This window comes from Phocoena phocoena, chromosome 6 (genome assembly GCF_963924675.1).
Source record: "Phocoena phocoena chromosome 6, mPhoPho1.1, whole genome shotgun sequence".
NCBI classification, from domain to species: domain Eukaryota; kingdom Metazoa; phylum Chordata; class Mammalia; order Artiodactyla; family Phocoenidae; genus Phocoena; species Phocoena phocoena.
In genome coordinates this window covers 22,219,411-22,236,135 of record NC_089224.1, presented here as the reverse complement: position 1 = coordinate 22,236,135, position 16,725 = coordinate 22,219,411, and positions in this window count along the sequence as shown.

Below are 16,725 nucleotides of genomic sequence, written 5' to 3'. Positions count from 1 at the left end.
GGCAGACTTCTTACGTGGTAGCTCAGGGGTCCCAAAAATGCCAAGGCAAGTGCTGCCAATTTCCTTCCTATACATACTGTTGGTCAAAGCCACTCCCTTGTCCAGCCCAGAGTCAGTGACGGAGGGCACGGCATAGGTCCAGTTTGGGTGGCTGGCAATTAAGCACCTGGGTGCAGATTTCTAGTTGGCATTTGAGTGTATGAGTCAGAGTTTGGGGCATAGTCTGGACGGAAGATGTGAATTTGAGTTTGTCAGTATGTGGATGGCATTTCAAGTCATAGGAATATGAATGAATGTGATCCCAAAAAGAGCATGTGTAAAGGGAAATTTTCCCCAAGGAACAACACCATTTAGGGTCTGTGAACAGCTGAACCAGTTCAAAGGAGTTAGACAAACATCCTGGGTACTGAAGAGGAAGGACCCCTGGAAGGAGGAAAACTCAGGAAGTGTAGTTAAAATCCAAGAGAGGAAAGTCTTCAAGGTGTGTGTGGTTGACCTTATGTAATTCAGGCAAGGATGAGTAAGATGAGACACATAAGATTGGGTCTGTTAACACGGAGCCCTGGTCAGGAGCCCTCTTGGAGGGAAGGTGGGTGTACGCACTGGATGATGGGGAAGACAGGAGTGCTGGACCAGGGGAGACAGCAGATAAGACAATTCTTCCCGAAAGTTCAGCTGTTGGAGAGCCCAGAAATAGCATGTCCTCGGATGTCCTTTATGGAGGCAGGATGTCATGAAGCCTCTCAGCTGCTCCCACTTCTCTCCTCTCACTCTCTTTCCATAAGTTCTTTACATTCACTTGACATTTGACAGATGTTACCTTTCACTGTTATTTCTCTGGTCAGAGACTGGCCCGAGTCCTCAGTATCACCTTAGTGACCACTTGACCAAGTGTACCTATGCTGGAAGCTTTCTCCAGGAGGAGGGCAGGAGATGGTCTTGAGTTCTGCCCTGATCTGAGATGTTGGCTGCTTGGTCATGGTGGATGGAGGGAAGGGCACAGTGACCTGCCTTCTACACATCACACTTCCCCAGTTGGATTGTAAATGACAGTGACCTGCCTTCTACACATCACACTTCCCCAGTTGGATTCCCCAGTTGGATTGTAAATGTTTTGTAATAGTAGTTTTTCTATTTTAAGGACCAGACCATTTCTTCAAACAAAATACCATGTCGAAGCCCAATAACACAACAGATGCAAGCCGGCTGCCCTGCTGGATTGCTGTTTGGGGATGCTGGAGCCTTTCTGGGATTCTTACCTATTCTGCCACTCCCACCCCCATCAGCTGAACCCCCAGGGCTCTGGGGGAAACCTGGCATATGTGCAGAGAAGTTTTTAAACACCATTGCCTTGAAAAAGAGGTGCCTTTGTCCTGCTCTTCCTTTATTCCTTTGAAAGTGAAACACCTCATGGTGAAATGACTTTCATTCCTTTCATGAATTTGGAACTTCTGTAACCAGGAAGGGCTTCTCCCCTCAGTCCGGACGTGGAGATGGAGACTTCTCACAATGCACCTTCTGCCACGTGTCCTTGCTTTTACTTCATTCCAAGTTTCCAAAGCTAACCACTTTTATGGCCTGCTGTGATACTGTTTACATCATAAATGCCTGATGATTGGAGGAGAAATAATTGGAGCAGAAATGCATGTTTCAAATACCCCAAAAGAATTTGGCATCTTGCAAAGTTAAAGACTCTTATAAACTTGAATAATAAAAACAGAACAAGTCCTATTACAAGGAGTAGGAAGGAATTAGTTTTTATTTCTTTGGACATCCTTTAGCGGCCTGATCAGAATCAGCTCTGACAGTCCTGGCAAGGAAAGAAATTCATAGACTTTTATCTTAATGAATGAATCTATCATTTCTTGTTATCTAACAGCTGGAGAATAGAACTTCATGCACAGAGGAAAATGTTAATTCTAGGTGGAATTTACTTAAGGCAACTTGGGTAACAATTTCTTCAACTTTGATTTGCAAAAGACATAGAAATACTTAATCTTAAAAAAATGCATCTTAAAAATGAATGAGTTGTATACAGTCACCCCATAGAAGCCAAGGGAATACTATTACATATTATTTGGATGAATTCATTTCTTGGGGTATCATGATAATTTGGCAATAAGACCCAGGTATATTTCTCTCGGAAGATAGAATCTAATGTAAGGATAGTTGACATGTCCTGTCAACTGTCCTGACTGTCTATGAGATGTCTTGAGTCATCTTTTACCAGCACGAGTTCACAGCACTCAGGCTTGAACTCTCAGAGGAAAGCCTGAGATTCTGGTATTCAGGGTGGATGATTAGTGGGGCACACACGGCATTAGATAGCAGACAGGCCGCAGAGTGCACATTCTTTGGTCCAATTTAAAAGTCTGTCTTGTACTCTCACCCTGAGAGACAAAGTATTCATTGACTGTGTCTCTGTTGGTATGTATTTTTTAACATAAAAGTTTTAAGAACAGATTTATTGAGGTATAATTTACATACGATAAAGTGTACAATTCAATGATTTTTAGTAAATTTACAGAGTTGTGCAAACATCATCACCACCCAGTTTTAGAGCATCCTGTCACCTCATGCCCTTTTGCAGGTAATTTCTGTTTTTCCCCTTCCCCAGCCCCAGGCAACCACTCATCTGCTTTCTGTCTCTAGGGATTTGCCTTTTATGGACATTTCATATAACCAGAATCATATAATACCTGGCTTTTTGTGTCTGGCTTCTTTTGCTTAGCATAATGTTTTTAAGGTTCATCCATGTTGCAGCATTTGTAAGGGCTTTTTTTTTTTTTTTTCCTTTTAAAGTAATTGCTTTTTATTGCAGTATTCTATTGTACGGATATACCCCATTTTGCTTACCCATTCAACTGTTGATGGACACTTGGGTTGTTTCCATTTTGGGGTTATTGTGAGTCATGCTGCTGAGTTGGGTTGGTATTTATGATTTCTACCTCAAGGTTCATTTATTTATCTCTGGCTGCATTCCTCATTGTGGGCTGTTAGAAAATCCAAGTGCTGGTGGCTAAACTGGAAATTCCAGAACTCAGTCTCATACTTACTCTTTTGATCCTGGGGCTAATTACTGCCATTCTCCCTGAAGATGTTTCATGTGTGGGCAAATCTTGCAAAAAGAAAGCAGCATTTAGTACCTTCAGCCAGTAAATTACAGCTGATGTGTTGGTTATAATGGATTTTTTTTTCCTTACCTGGAGAAATATTTTTTTAATTGTGGTAAAATACACATAACATAAAATTTACCATCTTAGCTGTTTTTAAGTGAACAGTTCAGTGGCATTAAGTACATGTCCTTGTACAACCATTCTCCAGAGCTTTTTCATCTTGCAAAACTGAAACTCTGTCCCCATCAAACACTAACTCCCCATTCTCCCTCCTCTTAGTAACCACCATTGTTTCTGTCTCTATCACTTTGCCTACTTATTCTAGGTACCTCATATAAGTGAAACCATACAGTATTTGTCTTTTTGTGTCTGGCTCTTTTCACTTAGCAGAATGGCCTCGAGCTTCATCCATGCTGTGGCATGTGTCAGAATTTCCTCCCTTTTTAAGGCTTGATGATATCCCACTGTGTGGGTAGACCTCATTTTGTTTATCCATTCCTCTGGTCAAGGGACACTTGGGTAGTTTCCATCTCTTGGCTGTTGTGAATGCTATGAACACAAATGCCCAAATATCTCTTCGAGACCCTGTTTTCAGTTTGTTTGTGTATGTACCCAAATGTAGAATTGCTGGGTCATATGGTAATTCCATTTTTAATTTTTTGAGGAATCTGGTTAGGATAGATTTTAAGTGAGCCTTCATTTTTGATTGCATTTTTCTTCTTACTGTGTTTCCCTCCTATAGAGTATGTTCATTTAGTGAAAATATTCACATACAATATTTAGAGGGACAAGGAGTATTTTGACTATGGTTCTTTGTACTGACTAGGAATTTTGGCAGCAATAACTGGTGTGATACTAACTAGGGGTGCCTGACATTCTTTATTTCACAACAGGAATGCATTAAGAAATTTCCATCTCTTGGGATTAAGAAAACATGAGATTCTCATAGGTTGCTCACTGATGTCTGCCCCATGGGCACACCCAAGGGAACAGCCACAGGTGGGTGCTGACCTCAGTGACTCTCAGAATGTTTTGGGTCCTCAGGTTCAGAAAACAGGGAGTACACTGGATACCTCAGCACAGGTTTCCCAGCTACCTGAAAGTAGAGCATTCGTAACAGAACTTTTGTAAGCCAAAATGGCATCATAAAGCAAAGAAGTAATTACCTTAGGACACATTTGCTATTAGATGAAAAAAATCAATTTGAGATAAAACACAGATGCTCACAGATACAGTTGAAAGCTGTGGAGGCTTCATGCTGAGAAGCTGAGTGTGGTTTCTGGGGAAGGAGTTTGGCTGTGCCCTGTAACAGTTTCTGCAAACAAACACTGAACGCTATTTCTTATTTTTGCTTTTTGCCTTTTTTCATAAAAGTGAAAATCCTCTCCAGATTTTTTCCTTTCGTGAAAACAGGTACTAACATAGGTCTTCCGTAAAAGCAAAGTGGCACAAAATGCACTGTCGACAACCAGGAGATACCTGTACTTGATTATGGAGATCGCAACAATAGGGCTTGGGTTTATTGTCTGAAACGCTTCCTGGAGGTAGAAGTTTGGTAGAATACTGAGGCACACATCCTCCGAAACTGAGACCAGGGTCGGGGCAGGGGGGTAGCTACTAGACAGGTCCACTACATCTCAGGCAGTCACATGAACTGACGGGAAGGATTTCTTGAAATGTTCCTAGAAAGTAGGCAGCAGCAGCTGGTAGCATCCTTTTCTGCTTTGGTAGTAGGGTGGGGCCCAAGAAGGCACTCCCTGGGGAAGGGCAGGAGCTGCTGAAGATGGGGTGACCAGCTGCTCACGGCCCCTGCTGCACGTGCAGAGATGGACACTGTGCAGCGTGGCCAGAACGTGGCCATGGCACGTGATCTCCATTTGGGGCTATTAGTGTCCAGGGCTCCAAAGGGGCGAAGGCTGCCTGTGCTGTTCAAGGAGCAGGCAGGAGTAGCATGCTGTTGACAGGCCCCCTCCTGGGTTGCTGTGAGAATTAAGTGAGGGAAGGTGTGTAAAATACTTGGCAAGGTGCCGGGGACACAGCATCCTTTCCAGAAATGGAACAGGCTTGACTAAGCTCTGCACGAGAAAGTGCCCAGGCATCTGAGCGTGGTGGTGGGAGCAGCAGGGGGGCTGGATGACCTTCCCAGGGAGCGTATGACCTCTCTCAACTGGTGCTGGACAATTTGGACTCCTTCAGCTGGTCCAATAGCACCAGCACTGTTGGGGAAGGGCAGGAGCAAGGGCTGTTTTGAGCAAGCCCCATCTCTCCGTGGCTGGCTGCTGGGATGGAGGGCAGCCAGGTTCAAGTGTATGTGCCTCTACCTGTCATGCATGTATTTCCCCATGCCGTACCCGTGTGTGAATGGATGTGTGTGCCTGTGTGTACAGGGTGTGCACTCATGTGCACCTGTATATGTGTGTGTGTGTGTACATGTGAGTGTGTCTCCATCAGGGCTGGTTGTGGTGAAGGGTTAAACAGAGGTCACATGCTCACCAGGCCCCTGGATGGAGCAGGTCACAGTCCTCTCTGTGGGGCCTTGGGAAAGATGGTGAGCTCCTGGGGTTGCCGCCAGGCAGAGGGAAGGGAGCAGGGCCCCATGTGGAGTAGAGACTGCCCTGTGCCAGGTCCCGAGCTGCAACTCCGTGAGCCCAGAAGCCATGTTTGTGGTGTCCTGTTGCACAGCAGTAGACAAGGAAACAGCAGCACTGAGAATCCCTACTCAAGCACCAGTAGCCTGATCCTGAAGCTCAGGTCATAAACGTAAGCTGCCCATCAGACAACAGGCGGGAGACAGCTGAATGGGCCCCAGCTAAAGGAGGCATCTAGTTCTTCTAGTGCTGACCTCAGCTAACAGAATTAGTGTCTATCTCCACTCTTTGAAGTAATCAAAGACAAGTTCTTACAAGTGAAACATCTCAAAAATATTTTGCTCACTGCTCATTGCATTCTGTTTAGTCCAAGTTGGAGGTAAAAACAGTCAGGGGCTGTTCTGGGCATATCCCTGCAACAACCACTGTAAGTAATTACTGTTCTTCCCATTTGACACATGAGAAAACTGAGACTTAGGTCAACTAAGTTGTTCTTAAGGTTATAACTCAAGTCAGGAAGAGTCGCAGTAGGGAACTGAGCTCAAATTTCTAACTCTTGGTCTACAGCATGCAAATTACCTCTCCTACATCACAGGCTTTCCCAGTCAATTTGCAAATGGTCCTATTGCAAAGAACTGTTTAATCTACTGACCTAAATTGTTCTAGAAACTTACCTAAGTGTTAGTGAGTTTCTCCTTGACTGAAGCCTATAAGGCTAAGAAGGTCTCCTTTAATAGGCGTAGGTTTTTCTCTCGGTTTGCTTGAAGGATTTCCATGCCAAGGAGACTATCTCAGCTTTGGAGAGCAGAGATTCATTCCATGGAATCACTGTTATGTATTAAAGGAGTGTCACTAACAGGGCCAGTGTTATAGCCAATGTATTTGGGTCTTAGTTCTGGGGGCCCACACAGGATTTTCAAAGGATAGAAAGGCTGGGTTTATTGGAGAAAGCATCTTTTTCAACTGACTGTGAGCTGGGAGGCACACACAGAGCTGACAGAGGAAGGGCCTCATGCCTGGCTACCTCATGTAGCCTAGCCAACCCTATAGCTCAGTCTGGAAATTACCTCAAAGCCCATTCCCAGTTGGTATGACCCAGACGTTGGCCCCGATGCCCCTTAGGTCACACTCCCAGCACTCGTCTCCCTCCTGTTATGCCAACACGGATGACTCTGGTTATTTGGAGAGCTTTCATTCTGATTTCTCCTTCAATTTTCCAGTTAAAAAAGACATGGTTGGTGGGACTTCCCTGGTGGTCCAGTGGTAAAGAATCTGCCTTACAATGCGGGGATGAGGTTTGATCCCTGGTCAGGAGATTGGGATTCCCACATGCTGTGGGGCAACTGAGCCCACGTGCCACAATTACTGAGCTTGCGCACCTCAGCTAGAACCCGCATACCACAAGCTACAGAACCCACGTGCCCTGGAGCCTGCGCGCCACAACCAGAGAGAGAAAATCCGCATGCCACAACTAGAGAGAAACCTGCGCACCACAATGAAGACCCTGCGTGCTGCAACTAAGACCTGGTACAGCCAAAAAGATGAATAAAATAAATAAATAATAAATAAATGTTAAAATAAAAAAAAGACAGATGGGTAGACCAGGCGCTTCATTAATCTCAGCTGGGCTCCTCTTCTGATGTTATGGAAGTCAGACTGCCCATTTTGAGCAGGCGTAGGTGTAACAAAATTGAAATTTGTGCTTAAACTTTTATTGGGTGAAAAAATGTAGCCATACAGGGCTCCATCCAGTCAGGCATGGAAATCACAGAAAAGACTGGAGTGTTACCACTTCTGTGGCAGCCCGACCTGGGAGGCCAAGAAGGGGAGTGAACATGGATGCAGCCTAGGCTGGGGCTTTATGACAAAGGGAAATAAGGTTTCAAGATCCCATTTCTGAAATCAGTGGTTCAGTTTGCTCGTGATTTGAATCCTATTTGCTGGCTTGTTATTTGCCAGAGGTATGAATGGCTTTAGGGAAAGGACTTCTAGGGTAGCTGGAGTCCTCAGGTGCACGGCCGGAGGAAGATTCCACACCTGCAACGTGGAGCGTGGTGTCTGTGAGTCACTCCATCAGAACCAAGGAACAAAGCCTGAGCCACGTTCACGTTGAAAGGAAATTGGTTGCTGTAAAGATACACGTAGTTCCCTTCCCATCTTCTTCAGGGGATTCTGGAGTCCAGGTCCTGGAACCCTGCTCCTGAGTTCCCTCTGTCTCTCAGAGATCAGTTCTGCCCTTCATTTCCGCCATCCACACTGCCTGAGCCTGCACTTTCCACCTGCCATCCCCGGCAGAGAGCAGCCGGACCTCTGCTCCCATGGAAAACCCACCTGGATGTGGGACTTGCCTCTGCTCCAAGGCCCCCTAGCTGCACAGCACCCCCAAAGAGAGAGCATCCAGGTCCTAGGGGGACCTCATTCAGTGTCTGAATTCCAACAAACAACACCCATCCAGTCTGAGCTGCCTTCTGGGGGCAATGGAGCTGCCCAAGAAGGGCAGCCCTGAGATGGTTCAGGGAGGAGTTTGAGAGACTGGGCTCTGGGTTCAAATCCTAGCTCTTCTTAACCTTTTACACTCAGTCTGGTCATGGGCACAACAAGAATACTAATAGTGCCTTCTCATGGGTACTCAAAGGTAAAACATATTTCCTGGGGGCTGGCACTGAAGAAGTTCCTGTCCTGAGGAGGGTGGGGGAGTTGTTATGCTCATGATATAGTCCACAAAGTAGGGCATCTTTCAGGGTAAAATTGTCAGGTTCCCCTTCTCCTTCCCTCTCCTTATCCATCACATAGATAGGGGAGCCCACTTAGAGCACTATCCTTGACACTTACCTAATTATAGTTCATTTCTGTCATCATTGTTTGTCTGGGTCTTGTGGTTTCATGGAATCTCAACAGCTCATGAGGTGCTCCTCAACAAAGCATGAGGCCAGGCGGTCTGCTTTCCCATTCCCCTCGAAGTCTGTGTGCTCAGGGTCTCCACAGCTCCGAGAGCTGACCCTGAACCCGGGGAGAGCAGTCCATGGCTGTGGCCTGCGTGGGACCCATACTCCATACCAGGCCACACGGCACCCTCTCTTGTCTTCCTTACAGCTTCTTGGACATATTCAGATGCCATCCCCTGCTTGCTACAGCTCTCCCTGGTTTCTGAAGCTGATCCAACCATAAGCTGTGAACAGAAGGAGCAGAGAGAGTTGCAGCTCTCTCCAAGCCCTTCAAGGACACGTGGTCTGCCTCTACCTGGGGACAGCTCCATCCCTGGACCATTCGCAGATATCAGGTTCTTCCTCTGTCCCAGGAGTGCAAGCCCCTCCTACAGTAGGTCTATGCCCAGTTGACACCCTCCCAGAGCTCAGCTCCGGGCTGGAGAGGGCGGACTGGCAACATCCCTAGGGCACAGGCTATTCTTGAGCCCTGGCTGGCTCTGACTCTCTCAAGAAGCTGCTCAGTCTGAAGCTGGCTTCTCCATCAGTAAGCCAGCTCCATGTGGAGAACCAAGAACTTGTGGTCAAGCCATTCAGCCATGCTGTGGGCAAAACAGGCAGACGTCTGGACCCTGCACTCACTCCCACCATCCCCCAGAACTTATCTGGAACCTCACCCGCATGCAGAGGCCATTTCTGTGGAATGTCCTGAGCCAGTTCGAGCTCCAGAGCCCCAGAGTTCCTCCCGCTCTTCTTTGGGCTCTATGAAAGTGAATTAGACCACCAGAAAAGATAGGAGGAATAAAAAATGTTAAGGTGTGGTTTTGGGCAACCGATATACTAGATGTGGATTTGACAGGTAGAACTTGCAGAGACAGATTCCAGCCCCTTGGCCGGGCCATGCTCAGTATGCAGACAATCATCATCTTGTTAGTTGCCTTTCTGTTTTCAAGATTAGAATCCACCCATGGATGACATGTGGAAGACTTCCCTTGGTTTCCTGCAGAACAGTCATCAGTCGTGACAACAGGAGAGGGGGCAAGGCAGGGGCTGAGGGCCCAGGAAGCAGGTCAGGGCTAGCTCCTCATTTCACGAGGTGAGGGAAGAAAGACCAAGGTAGAGAAATTTAAGCATAATATTTGATTTAAAAATAATGAAGTCCCTCCCCCCAAAGTAATAATAATGAGGCCCCTTAGTATTTAAGAATAAAGGTCATGAGCTAAATGATCGTTATTCAGAGAGTCACATCCTAACTGATAACGTATATCAGTTTTTGTAGTTATGCTGTATTCAGTGAATAATTAATAAATGTACTCAATAGGTAAATAACTAAGGTAATAATACTATCAATAATAACAGAGAGTGCATGCGTGCTGCCCTGTGTGGGCAGGTGCTCAGTGATTTTGCAATTCATCCCCTCCTGCTGGTCTTTCTGGATTTGTCCTTGGCTCTAGGTGTCGGCTGCACCTGGAATCCTCCTCTCCTCACGTTTGTGTGGCTGACTCCTTCCTGCCATTCAGCTCTCAGCCTACTCTCAACTACTTTCTTTGTTTAAAATTTCTGCTCATCGCCTATGGCAAGCTGAACGAGTTTCTTGTCAGTCACTTCACTGCCCACTTTCACACCCCCTGGCACTAGGTTGTTCTATGAACGTACGGATCTACCTGGCGCTTCACTTCTGTAGCTTAGAGCCTGGGACGGTGCCTGGCACCTCATTGATATACTCCACAATCTTGCCTATGGTTCCATTCTTGTCATTCTCTGTTCCCCTCCCAGGTTGAGTTTGGCTGCTGAACTAGTTCACAGTCCCCGACCCGCCTATCCTGGCTCCTCTCCAAGCCCGCCAGCCTGGGGTGGTCTCACCTGGCCTGCTTTCCCCCTTACCTAATTAGCTCTTCATCAGCCTGGTGGTTTCAGCACAGACACCACTGCTTCTGATCCAGGCAGGGTTGGTCGCATCCTGGAATGTCACACCCAGTGCTAGGGGACACAAACGTAGATGCATGGGTCCCTTCCTTCCCATTCCTGGGCAGAGCTGTGCCTGGGTGGGTGCTACAGGGCACACTGGATGTGCTCTCAGGACAGCCCACCAGCTCTGTTGCTCTCCTGTTTTATAGGGCAAGTGAGAGCAGCTTTGCCAGGAAAGCAAAAAGAGCCCGAGTTTCCACACCCGGTAGTCTGAGCGTAGGTGCTGTTTCCCTGGGGGAGGTTTAGGGGGCTAAGGGGAGGGGGAGCCAGAAGCTCATCTCCAGGGAACCTGGAGAGGGTTCCTGGTGTAATTCATCCGGCAACCTGCTTGATGATACCCTTCTTTTAACAATCATCATACTACATAAAAATTGGGTGTTTACTTGTCTTTCCAACTAGTTTGAAAGATTTTTAAGGTGAGGACTCTGTCTTATTGACCATCATAGCTCCAGCACCCAATGGGGCTTCAGGAACTTTACAGCCTCTGAATGAATCCATGACTGAGTGACATGCCTTCTGAAGTGACACAGGGAAGGAGCTGCCCATCCAGCTTTCTGAACCCTCTGATCTACATGTGTTGACTGTCTGAATGCCCTGATGGTCTGGAAACCTCACTAAGAGAAGAAGAGAAAACCTCCAAGTGGAATACAGGAAGTCAGGGTGAAGAATTACATTCCTTTCCCCTTTTAATTCCCATGCATGTGTGAGTGTATGTGTGTGTGTGCACTCACTCGAGGGTGTGATTCTACGCTGGCTTTGGTCAAGATCACAGACAATACTTGCATTGGAACTCAGAGTGAAACCAGATCAGGAGGGTGATTAACCCCAAGCATAGTCTCCAAAAGCATCAAGATAATCTAAAACATTGGCTTAGGTAATGCAACTACACCTCCCTCTTGAATGACTTTACAAGTTTTTTTTGACATCCTGCATTTTGGGGGAGCACGTTTCTGCCTTTTGAGATGTTTGGTGGATGAGTGGGAAAGCCATGGCAACGGGGGAGCTGTATACTTGAGAGCAGCCGCACTGCAGCAGGATACTGAACAGTCCTCCGGCTTTTTGTCATAAAATCTCCAGCCAGTTCTTCCTTTCCTGCTGGGCAGAGCAGAACAACACACCCTGAAGGAATAGGGAAGGGTCACTCTGACCTCATAGGTTCTTTTTTTACCCTGCTGTCAACCTGAGACTCCCTAAGCTGCTAACAGATGACTCAAGACTACTTCTGGTGAATGATGGAGCACAGATCAACAGCAGCCTTGGAATCTAAACGGTGAGGGTACCAGGGTGTTTCTCAGCAGAAGCAGGGCACCTGGGAATGTTAAGGACCACTTGCAAGAAAGGGACACAGCCTACTTCGTCAAGACTCAGGACTTAAAATTGGGTGTTTGATTTTGTTCTCTCTTGAGAAAAGAATGAATATACTTAATATGATGTTTAGTGGGAAAAACACTAAGTTAAAAACAGTGAATTTAACTTGAATTGAAGTTTTTAAAAAGCATATAACTGATTCACGAACTCAATTGCTTTTGAACCAAAAATGTGGTAAAGTTTTTGGAAATGAAATCAGTGTTCTTAAATCTTAGATGAGGTTGTTCTCTTGGATCACTGCTCTCAGCTTCACTAGTCAGAATGGGCTTCCCATTGTAAATGGGCTGACTTCCATGATGTGGATCTAAACACAAACCTACCAGAACCACCTTACACCCATTATTTTTCTTGGGAAAGATACATGCTATTCATTACAGAAATGTGGGTGAGATCACACTGATGACTAATGAATACCCTGTACTTGAAGGACTCCAGTTGGATGGTGATGACTCAACCTACTGCTCCGTGTGATTTATTAAATGTCTAAATATCTAATGTAGAGACACATCCAGAGGGTGTCAAATCAGGTCACCACTAGCCTGTGAGGGTACCTGCCTGGCCACACGCGTGCACACTTCCTATTGGATCAGAGGTGCACAGAGTGGTTTGGCCAGAAAGCTTCTCTTAGTCTGAGATATTTGAAAGGAGAGCTGACCAGGAAAAACTTAATCAAATTGTTAGAGATTAGTCATGCTTCATCTAGGAGTTTGTGAAAAATATCCCACAGGAATACTGGCATAGTATTTAAACAGCACGGGAACCATTCTCTCTTGGCATGGGAGTTAGACTACTTGCATTTCCTTTAAATTAGCTCTGGTGGGGGATGGGAATCTGCAGAAAGAAATGACTAAACTCTGAGTCTCACCACTAAAAATGGTAACGATCATCCTTTTTTTTTTTTTTTAACCTTCTGTACAGAGCTTTTGCCACGTATTCTGAGCCTTCCTTCTACAGCTTGGTCATAAGGAGTCAGACTCTGGTCTGGAGTAGGTATACGTGTGTTTTGTTTCTTTTTTTGTAGGAGCTATTTATTTATTTTTTAACTGTCTATTTTATATTGGAGCATAGTTGATTCACAATGTTGTGTTAGTTTCAGTTGTACAACAAAGTGATTCAGTTATACATGTATCTATTCTTTTTCAAATTCTTTTCCCAATTAGGTTGTTACATAATATTGAGCAGAGTTCCCTGTGCTATACAGTATGTCCTTGTTTGTTATACCATAATTCAAAAGGACACATGGTCTCCAGTGTTCATTGCGGCACTATTTACAATAGAGCATGGAAAGAACCTAAAAGTCCAATGATAGATGAATGGATAAAGAAGATGTGGTACATATTTACAATAGACTATTACTGACCCATAAAAAGGAATGAAATTGGGTCATTTGTAGAGATGTGGATTGACCTAGAGTCTGTCGTACAGAGTGAAGTAAGTCAGAAAGAGAAAAACAAATATATATTAACGCATACATGTGGAACCTAGAAAAATGGTACAGATGAAACTATTTGTAGGGCAGGAATAAAGACATAGATGTAGAGAATGGACATATGGACACAGGGTGGGGGAGAAGGGAAGGGTGGGACGAATTGGAAGATTAGGTTTGACCTAAATACACTACCATGTGTAAAATAGATAGCTAGTGGGAACCTGCTGTATAGAACAGGGAGCTCAGATCTGTGCTCTGTGATGACCTAGATGGGTGGGATGGGGTGTGGTAGGAGGGAGGTCCAGGAGGGGATATAGGTATACATATAACTGATTACTTCATTGTACAGCAGAATCTAACACAACATTGTAAAGCAATTTTATTCCAATTGAAAAAAATAGTAAAAAAATAATATATATATAGCAGTGTGTACATGGACTTTTTATTTTCAAAGACTCGACCTTCAGTCAGCTAAAGCCACTTTCCCTAATCATCAAAGAATCCTGGCAGCCAGCCTTGCACACACCCTTGGGATGTTTCTGGTCCACATCTTCAGTGTATGGTGGGGAAAGTGACCCTGAGAGGTTTGCTTCAGGAGAGGGAAACAAGAAATTGATCATGTTAGGAATGGGTCACTTAAGTGTCACCATTCTTGGAAAATCCAAGAGCAATTTTATTTACTCTAAAAAGAATTAATTTGTAGATTAACTGTAGATTGTCAAAGCCCCATGGAATCAAGCGGGTGAGTCTGATGGGATTACTTTTTGGGAATCTAGTTGTTTCTGCTGCTTGGGTTCTCCCTTGAAGAGAATAAACAGGTAATGTGTCTTCCCCACAAGAGGATGGAGGTGACTGTGTCCCACACTTGGGTCTTCTTTGCTTGGGGAGCACCTAACAGCTTATTGTGCTTTGGGGCTGAACAGAAAGGGGAGCTGCCAGAAAGCAGGGAAAGGACCCCAAGCAGGATTTGTTTGACGGAGTGCTGGAAGGCAGGTCAACTCAGACTTGCTTCTCAGGGAAATGGGGTGTGGACTTTCCCCTGTTTTCCTGGACAGTGTTAGCACCGAACAACCCAGGATCAGGAATGGGGCTGCAGACGGGACTGATGCTGGCCTTCCCATTTGATAACTGCTGGCTTGAAGCCAGATCTGATTCACTTTAGAAAAGATAAATTATGTCTTTCATGTCAATAGGCTCAGTGATTTACTTGAGTTTTTCATCCAATGAATGCATTAAAATGCACCCTACAGCCAAACTGGATATTGTAGCTGACTGGAAATTACCGAAAATCTCTAGATGGAGGGCAGGAGCGGGATTGGGGTCCAACCTACATCTGTGCTTTCCTCCTTTCAAGGGGACAGAGTCTGGAGTTATTCCACATGACCAGAGACCCACTAAGGCACATTTCACAGCTGTCCTGTGAGAAGGATTGCTCTATGAAAGGTACACGCTTTAGCTTCTCCCTTCCCTCCATCCTCCTGCTGGGAGAATAGCTTTGTAGCTTGGCACTGCAGCAGCCCCTGTGGGATGTGAGGCAAGGATAACAGCCTTAGCTTTCAGGGAAGTGAAGCACAGCTCTGGGGCCCTGATATTGGTGGAGTCACCTCACCCGAGGTCTGTGGGAGAGACTGCCTGGGGCTGTCTTTAAACAAGCTCAGCTGAGGTTGGAATGATCCTAGAGATATTGGAACCAAGCATGATCTGACTGCAAATATATCTGGGTCAAAACAAAATAAATATCCCTTGCCTGGCTCACAGAGAGGCAACTTATTTTATCAACTCACTGTTTCCCCTGTCATCTGAGCATGGTGGTCCAAGAAAAGAGGAAATCACAGCCTCTGTGATAGTAACAGACAGCAACAGGGCTTTGAAAAGCTGTCGAGTCTGGTCCTCCTTGGGAATAAGTAGACACGAGATCTCCCATCCCCCACTAAAGGGTGTATCCATGCAGTACAAAGAGATGGGCTTATTTCCGTGCATGTTGTCAGCAGCTTTCCCAGAGCTGGCCTTGCCTTCTGAGAGACGACAGGATGGAGCCCATTAAGACATGCAATTTATAACGATTTATAAAGCATTGTTCTCTATCCCCAAAGGATGTTGCTGTCTTTTCTGCCTTTGCTCTCTTCCTTTTCCCCCTCCTCCCTGTCTTACTCTGCCACCTTCCTCTAAGCTTTCCACAGTCTCACTAGGTTGTGATCACATCTCACAGTGACCTTGGCACTGTGTCCCCACCTACCTGGGGCTCCCCTTGGCTGCCTCCCAAGCACGCATTGAAGAGCTGTGGTCATTGGGAGGCCCTGGTCCCTTCTCTCCAGCTCCTTGGCCATGTGCATAAACCATCAGTTTGTATCATTCATCTTGTAATTGAAACTCCCTTTGGTTAAATTCACAGGCAGGCTCTGAGTCTCCCTGAACGGGGCATTCTTCCAGATCCTCTGAAAGAACAGGTGAGTCTCCTTGATCTCTAAGTCTTGTATCATTCCAGAACTTCTTTGATCCTCAAGGCTGCTTTCAGATCCGCCAGCTGGGGGCTGGAGGGCAGATGCTGGCTCCTCTGACACCTTCCCGGGATAGCCGGGCCTCTAAGGGAGAAGGGACAGTTCCAGCGGTTTGTTTGAGGAAACTCGGGATGAAAACAGGATGCCCGCCATCAAGCAGTCAGACACTGCAGCCACCCCTGACACTGCACCCTGAGGAGACTCAGGGTGAGAAAGCACAGGATACTGGCCCCAGATAGCTGAGGTGCTTATCCAAGGAATGATCTCAGTAAGCCCAGTCTTTTGCATCTTCCCCTACATAAAAAAGTGCTAAGTTCTTTAACTCGAGATATCTCATTTTCTTTAATTACCAGTAATCTTTTGATGTTCCACTACCTGGTTTTGTTACAAAAACTCCTATATATCCTGGCTCCTCCCTGACCTCTTTTTTTTTTTTTTTTTGCGGTACGCAGGCCTCTCACTGTTGTGGCCTCTCCCGTTGTGGAGCACAGGCTCCGGACGCGCAGGCTCAGCGGCCATGGCTCACGGGCCCAGCCGCTCCGCGGCATGTGGGATCTTCCCGGACCAGGGCACGAACCTGTGTCCCCTGCATCGGCAGGCGGACTATCAACCACTGCGCCACCAGGGAAGCCCCTCCCTGACCTCTTTGAGGCAGAGTTCCTCAGAGCTATCTGAAAGGCTGCCTCCCAGGCTTGAAGTCCTGAGTTTTGTCTGCCAAATAAATATAATTCTCAACTTTTATGTTGGACATATTTTTCAGTTGACCACACACTTGTAGAAGCCCTGTCCCTTGGGGGTCTTTCCCCCTCTCACTGGCTTTTCAAAGTATTTGCT